The 8,467-nt window shown below is 38.0% G+C and overlaps 1 long non-coding RNA gene across 1 annotated transcript in view; it reads left to right on the forward strand.

Annotated features, from left to right (window-relative positions):
* LOC122880830 overlaps positions 1–8,169 on the forward strand; it is a 72,688-nt gene extending 64,519 nt beyond the window's left edge. Inside the window, exon 3 of the long non-coding RNA XR_006379041.1 lies at positions 8,072–8,169. This is a non-coding gene — a long non-coding RNA (uncharacterized LOC122880830). The remainder of the gene's footprint in view (positions 1–8,071) is intronic.
* Positions 8,170–8,467: the final 298 nt, after the last annotated feature.

Genomic DNA, 8,467 nt, shown 5'->3' on the forward strand with positions numbered 1-8,467 from the left:
CTAACCAGCTAGCCACAGCCTGTCTCGTAATACCACTTAGTACCTTAAGAGGCAATTGTCCGATAGTATAGCTCAGGCTTCCCCCCATAGTTTCATCTGGGAGATGTGTGCGAGCAGTTAGTTTGCTACGCTACATAAGCTCTCTTAGCTTTTTTAGTCTAATAAATAAACTCACAAAATGTCAAGAAAGGAAATATTCGTACACCTATTTTTCTTATTAAACAGAAAAATAGAACCGTACACCTTCTGAATTCAAGTTTCTCTCTTTTACCGAACTAAGAGCAGCTTATTTGCCTTGTTAACTCATAGTAAAACACACTTCATTCAAACTTGACAGAAACAAAATAAAACTCACCCAAACCATCTTGGTTAGTCTTTCCGCTGTTCCAATAATCACCAACTCTGGATTGGTTAAAGTAAATCCTTAATTCACCGAGTTTGATGTGAAAAATTTTCTGGCTCTACATGCTGTCACAGCCTCTCTGATGCCCGACCTTCCTCATGCTCCTCTACCGCTTGACGGCTCTATTGTCTTTACCCGCCGCTATTTTCTTGCGAGTGCCTGATCGGTACTGCGCATGTGCAACTCTCAACAGAGATGAGAAGAAAGCGAGATGGCTCACTCCTCACTCCATCATCAGCTCCGGAAAAAAAACGATGTGTTTAATTCTTTTTTACCACATGCCCAATCGGGCAAGTGAGTTGCTAGATTTACTAGCCGGATGTGACATTTAACTTTCCCCGGGCAATCGGGCAATCCTCATTGTCGAGCCCTGCCAAGAGTCCAAAACCCTAAAATATTGAGTTTGCTATTACTGCGTATAACAAAGACATACTTAAAATCCACACATTTGAGAAGCTGGATGTTTGGCATTTTTGCTTGAAAAATGACTGAAACATGGAATCAATTATCAAAATGGTTGCCAATTAATTTTCTGTTAGGTGACTAATCGACCAATCAACTTATCGTTTCTGCTTTATTGGTATCTACCTCAAAAGTATATGTCAGGCTATAATCATGATGAATTTCCTACTCTACAACATTTTTAATAAACACAGTGAAATATGAATTTTCATGATAAACGTCCATACTGGGATTGGAGATTCCGTTTTAATCCCCAATTTAATCAGTATTTCAACTAAAATCTGGACAGAAAATGTAGCTTTCTATTGCATTTTCACTTGCTTCCTATAGGCTTTGCCTTGGTCAACAAACAACAGCATATATATAAAAGGAATTTGTTTTACATAATACAATCTGCTAAAATGTCTTATTAGTTGTAATATTGCTCCTATGCTGGAATCACTGAAGTTTGCAATTGTATCAGTGTACTGTATAAGTGAGTATCATACACAGCACTGAAATTTGAACTAATACTGAAACACACTAGCTACTGTATTTGCAGGAGGCAGGAGACAGCAGACCATATGCTGATTGGAAATGACATGGTCTCTACCAAAAAAAAGAAATCAACCCAACCTGCTGCCAATCTCAAAGAAATAATACGACTCATCCCAAATGTTTGAACAACCTTAATCCTGATAAGACCCTGAATCAAGTTAATCTGATGGCTAGACAGGAGGCACAAAGGACTTTCTCTAACCCTGGGGAAAAACAAAGAAGGCCATCGAGACCTATCCAACATAAATAAACATCTGCGAGCAAATTAACAGAACAGATTCCTATTAAAGGTGAAGTGCTTAAATCTGAAATGGAAGCATGACGAGGCTGTAATCCAGCATCTCAAGCTTTTGCCGAACCATCAACAGTCATGTTCTAAACAAATAAAAATGTCAGAGCTGGACACAAAGCCGTCTCTACAGGAGGCTCTTTTCATCACTGCAACATGCAAGAGAAATTGTTTCCATGCCAGCCATCAGCGATAAGTGCAAAGAAGATAAGTACAGTAAACGAGAGAGGAGCGAGAGATGCAGATAGCTAGTGAGGCAGAGATAGAAACAGAGGCAGAGAGGGGAGCAGTATGTGCGTATAATCCTGGATGTATTAAACTCTAGGGTGTGCTGCTGGGTTTTTATGTTAATAATGTGCACCAGCACATTGCAGGCAAACGGGTTGTGGATGCTCCCCTCATTAAATGAGGTCATTTACTATACCAGCAGGAGTTAACACAACCTGAGATGAGACCAATCGTATCTGCACCATGCTGTTATGATGGCCCTTTCACACAGCACACATTTGATTGTTTTATGTTGCACTGAAAGTACACAGATTTTTTTTCTGGACTTATATAAAGGGACAAAAAAAAAGCGTTCAATTATAACTTATAGCAACTACCACATCAGTGAAGTGATGTGTTTTGAGTCCATTTCTGACTCCTTAGTTTATCAGTGGTAGTGACTCTGTGCTGTGTAATGTATTTACTGAGCATGTTTTCCTCATCGTGTTCCTCTAACTGTCCATAAGGACAGATACCCACAGTCACTGAGTACGTCCTGGTTCACTGAGTCTTTCACTTCATCATAATCTTTGTCTCATCAAATCACATCATAGTTATTTCCCCCATGATGTAGCAATTTGTCATTGTAGTTTCAGTTGACTGCAAATGCCCTAAATCCACCTTATGTTTACTTTCTTATTGTAACGTGATCAATTTAAAACATGAAAAGGCTACGAGTTTCCATAAAATGCTGCTCTGGATGACATGTTTAACATAATTATCACTAATATTGTAATTACAAATAATTTATTAATTGACCCTCATGTATGAACACATTAGATACATTAGGGTATCTAAAGTTTATACTGTGTATCTGTTATCTGTGCATGCCACTCCTTTTGAACCTGTATAAGCAGTAAAAGCTGAAGAATAACACTGTACCTTAAACTGTGAGCTTGCAGGAGTTGTTAAGCGTCTTATGCATAAAGCAGTGTGTTGTTTAAGAGTTTACTTTGATCTCTAGCAGTGTCACAGACACACACATACATAAACACAAAAATAATAAAGAATAACAAACTGCAAAATACTCCATGAACCCTTACTCTTTGAAGTAGGTGTATAAAAAAAGTGCAATCCCACATCAGTGCAGTCTTTTGGGGTCTTAAATATAAAAGATTGTTTACTCTTTCAGAAAGCTTTCAGTAGCTTTCAGAAATTTTACTATTTATCACAAAGCTTAACATGATACAAAACTTTATGAAAGGAATAGTAAAATGACAATCTCAGTAAAGATTCTTTGACCAATTATGTCTCTCAAAATGCAGGGCTTCACTCCATCGCTCCTCAGGTACGACTATTTGGTGAATAATTTTCTAAAATGGCCACTTATAAACCAGCGGAGATGGAAATTGTTTTTGTCAAAAGTAGCAATCAGTGTGACAGAAATAGTGAAACACTTATTTCCATGCACATTTTTATGCATGCATTAGAAATTGTTTATTTAACCTGCAAATTAGACTGTAAATGAATTCTAAATGCAGCTGTACAAATCTACATACATTCATACTAGAAATATGCTTTCGCCTATTAGTCAGCTTTACATTTTACGCAATTACTGCCAGTTTCAGAGAGACTGCGTCGTATTGCACATCGTCGGAGGCTGTGAGTCTCAGTACCCAGAATTCATTGGGGTGCAGGTGCAGCCTTTGCACTTCTACAAAGTCAGTCTCCAGTTTTATTGCAGATTCTTGCGTCATCAGGTGTCACCTTATGTCAGCAGAGATTTTAGATTAGTCTGCTCTGTGTACACTTTCAGCAGTGACTGGTGGAAAATATCTTGGAATAAACTCTGAGATCATAGAGGCGCTATTACAGTTGTATTTTTTTAGACCAGCCTATACATCAAATGATGCACATTGCTGATTTCATACAAATACACTTTGGATGAATCAAATGGCCTGAGGTGTGATTTCACATACACACTTACAGCCTCACAAACACACAAATACACACACACACATTTTCTTTTTAACTTGACCATTTTACCTCCATTTTATTCATTTTTTAAAATGTAATTTTTGTCAGACGCAAAGGTGGTGCAGCCAAGGAGAGTGATTGTCCCTTACTGACTGACTCCAAGTCACTGACTGACAGTTTCAAGGCGACCCAGTAGGCTGTGGACAGACAGAAGTGAATTAGACTGTTGGACTGACTGATGCATGGATGGATGAATAGACAGAAGTGAGTTGAATATATGTGTATAGGTAGATAGAAGTGATTTGGACCAAAACTTTATGCACTAATAGTTGAGATCATTTTTAAAACTTTTTTTTACTTGAAATAATTACATATTAAAATGTTCAGAGAGCTCTTTTCAAGAGTCTCAGTTTTTGTCTCTGCTGACCTGCTGACTTTTCAAACGTTACCACACTTACAAATAAAACCAAGATAGGTTATGAATTGTTTTGAGATCCTGCAATAGTTATAACAAAAACTGATTATTTTACCTTTAAAGAGTAACTTAATGCTAAGTCACCTCTGACCAGCATCACTGATGTGTGTGGTTTGGTGTGATCAGAAATGTGCTATGTTGCACCCATAACAACACCTAACAGTAATGTCTCAGTGTATTGACACACCCTGAAGTACACTTCTACATCACTGGAGCAAGTTGAGAAGTTAAACCACTGGAGGTCAGCAAAAACAAGATTTTCAGATGAAATTTGGTTTGCCCTTTGATGTCAAAGACTGAGTGATCTATAACTGTTTCTTTGGTCTGTTCCCAACAGGTCAATATTAAGAGAGTTGTCTTTGTTACCTTTTTTCTGTTACTTAAAGTCCCCAAAAGTGTGCTCCATCATGCATTTATTTATTTATTTATTTATTTTTGTTAAACCTACACAAATGCTACAACAGAATGTATCCTCACTAAAACAGAAAACTCAGCAAAAGTAGCAAATTTAAAAAACAACAACAAAAACTCTTGAGAACATTTTGTCCACAAGCCTCTGTGCAACCTGCAGTAAGGACCATTCATGCAGAGTGGCATCTCCAGAAGAGAAGTAAGGAGGTTTTATCCTTCAAAAATGGTTATTTTATCAGCAAAGAGGACATGTTCATGGTTATGCCAAGTACAGAAAAACACAATTTCTCTCAAAATAAAGCAGTATTTGGATGAGTGAACATTATGGTGGTACACTGTGGCTGAGAATCATGGTTTATAAATGCATCACTTTGAGAGCCTATCTGACAGGCAAAAAGCCCTCAGACTGGGGACACATGGGGACAGCTAAGAAAGTAACTTTGTAGTATCATATTGTACAGTTTATAATCCCACCAGAAATCCCCCTAAAACACTTGTGTGTATAAACAGAGTATATAGTCAGGCAAACACACAGTCAAACAGACAGTTGATTAAATCTGTGCGTCAGTGGTTATTTACAAGTTCCTAGACACAGTTAATCAAATAATCTTTGCCTTAGCTTTTTTAGCACTTCACTATAAATTTCCTAACATCTGTGATAAATTTGCTCTTTCCCTTGAATGAGTGCCATTTGTTTGCAGCTCTGTTATTTTTTCTTTGCTCTGCCTTTATGATTTATTCGGGATTCTGCGTCTGTTTGTTACCTGAAGCAAGAACAACTTTGAAAAGATAAAAGCTCTTCTTCAAAGTCAGTTCATCTGAGTTCAGCCTTGTTCATTTGCTGTCTCTGGCACAACCTCTCACCCTACCAACACTCCATTCACAGAATATGAGAAACCATCTTAAATATCATTCACATGAGCTTTCAGGTCAATACTGTTTGATATCTTGATAGTGGACCCTGTCTTTCTCAGCATGTCCATTATATGGTTGTGAAAATACTTCTGTGAGCACATAATGAAATTTCCATGTAGCATGTAGCATTAATTTTTTTGTGCCACTGCTGAGATCACTCCTGTGATTTATAGATGTTATTTTTGATCATTGACAGATAGAAGAAGTGGCTGATATCAAGAAATCCTGGACTAAAGGACGAAAGGCTGGACTATAGCACATAACAGCATGGTGTAAGATGCAGGCAGGAACAACGTACATGGAATGCCATAACCAAGTGGTGGCATAGTGTACAGGACCATCTGCCATCAGTATGGGCTGGAAGTCCCAAGGTCAAAATGGAAGACACCTCTTAAGGTAGCTAAGCTAAGATCCTGCGGGGCTTCCAGATCCAGACTGACAAACTGGTGATGGCTAACCAACCAGACATTGTGTCGATCGACAAACAGCAGAAGAAGGCAGTGGTGATAGATGTAGCAATCCCAAGTGACAGCAACATCAAGAAGCTAAAAAAAATACCAAGGGCTGAAAGAGGAGCTAGAAAAGTTGTGGAGAGTAAAAGCAACAGTGGCGCCAGTGGTAATCGGAGCACTGGGGGCTGTGACCCCCAAACTGGGAGAGTGGCTCCAGCAGATTCCAGGTACAACATCTGAAATCTCTGTCCAGAAGAGTGTAGTCCTAGGAACAGCTAAGATACTGCACAGAACCCTCAAACTCCCAGGCCTCTGGTAGAGCTTGAGGATGACACATACCACCATATATATTCATTCATACATACATACATACATACATACATACATACATACATACATACATACAAAGATCAATCTGAATACAGCCTTTTGCATTCTGGAAAATTGTAATGGGCATTTGATAAAAAAAAACATTTCCTGAAATTTTATAGACCAAATGATTAAATTGAGAAAATAATAGGCAGATTCATTAATAAGGAGAATAATCGTTAGTCGCAGCCCATCGCAGACCTCCATTAAAGTCTCATTATCTCTCTAGTAAGCTGTTTGTTTGTCAGCAGCCAATACCGGGTAGGGAACAGTCATATAAAAGTAAAAGTGGCCCCTGACAGAGGTGATATCACTCTGCCAAGGAGTGATAGCAAACTACAAAAATGAACCAAATGGTTTATATGTGGACTGTGATTTCTTGGTCTTCATAAAACATTTCCTTTCTTTAATATAGTAGGGAACTGCTTGTGTAAATTCAGAGATGTGCACTGTCCCACAAATATAAAATGCAGGAGTTTGAGAAGAAATTAGGTTTGTTCCCTAAGTACCAGTGGGATCTGGTAACCCCCCTTTGCCAAGTGATTCAGTAAATGGAAAGAGGAGAGCTCTGCCAGGTGCAGTGGAACAAAGTGTGTTCTATAATCAAGGTTTGCATGTTTGCATTCTCACATCAAAATATGACAATTGGACACATTTTATTTGTACTATATCTGATGTTATTCATTACTCTCCATCCAATTTCCCTATTTAAATATTGGAAGTTGAACCACTGAGCAGCGCTGCCAGCTCAAACACCTAACCATCGGCACAGATCTTGAATGGTCGACTGTAAATTATGAATGCTACTCTTCTGTTGTCTATATCATACATGAGAAAGCTTTTATGCAGTCAAGAAGTAAAGTCTGAAAAATCATTGTACCATAGCCTGAGGTCACTCACTTTTTATTGTACCGATGTAATACACAAGCCTTTGAACAAATAGCAGACAGAAGCTGTGCTACTAAAGTCAAGCGAGGAGAAAGGAGCCAGAAAGGTGTAGGAAAGGACTAGTCAACCTAAGTTCAGTGACATGGAGGGAATAGAGAACTGAAGTGCTTGTTGAGCCTTTTCTGTATATTGTGTCCATATGAAATAAATAAATAACAAAAAAGTCACGGTTGTTCAGCTCTTTCATACAACCAACAAAACATTTTAAACAAAACATTTGCAAGATGCTTTTCTTCCCTTCTTGATTTACACAAAGCTTTCCATACACACTCACACACATTTTTGCCCCATTAGAATAAAAACATATGGAAGGTTACTACAATAAATCCAGATGTTGATCTGGGTTCTAGTTGAGAGTTTGCATAGCTTCTTTAATGCAGAGGGTGATTATGTCACAACACAACACTGAACAAAGCCATTTAAGATACACTTCCTGATTATGAAAGAAAGTACTCTTTTTTCCCCCCATCAATACTGTCAATAAAACGGTACCAAATCTTTGTCATTCCCATTCAAGTCCTAACTTTCAATCTACGTTTCAATTGAGGTAATTTTTCTCAGGGCTGAGGTTTGTTATTGCTCACTTCAGTCACTTTCTCCATTTTTTTTCGATTTTCTCATTCCAGAGTTGCTGTGATATTTCTCTTCTGTCCCGCCACTCTGCCTCCACAAAAGCTAATTGTGTGAGATTATGCTGTCTGCCTCACGTCATTGGTAGTACATTGTAAGTAGTTTCTTTTTCAATGAAAATGAACGTTTCCTACTTTGTTATGTAAGAATTGTAGTTTGTCAGACAATTTTGCTAGTCACTGGTCTTCTGTTATTACAGTTAACAAGGCTTAACTATTAATAATCTTGGCTTTCTTGGCTATTTAACAAATTTGACAGCTGAATGCAACACATAAATATTGGACCACATAACATAAACTTTGTGTTTTCCAGGTTTTACACAATTATTCATCTCAAAGTTTAAATTGTACCAGCAACACTATGCGCGCTGCCAGAAATTGCTGAAATTAATT

Source organism: Siniperca chuatsi, linkage group LG8 (genome assembly GCF_020085105.1).
Source record: "Siniperca chuatsi isolate FFG_IHB_CAS linkage group LG8, ASM2008510v1, whole genome shotgun sequence".
In the NCBI taxonomy this organism is placed as follows: Eukaryota; Metazoa; Chordata; class Actinopteri; order Centrarchiformes; family Sinipercidae; genus Siniperca; species Siniperca chuatsi.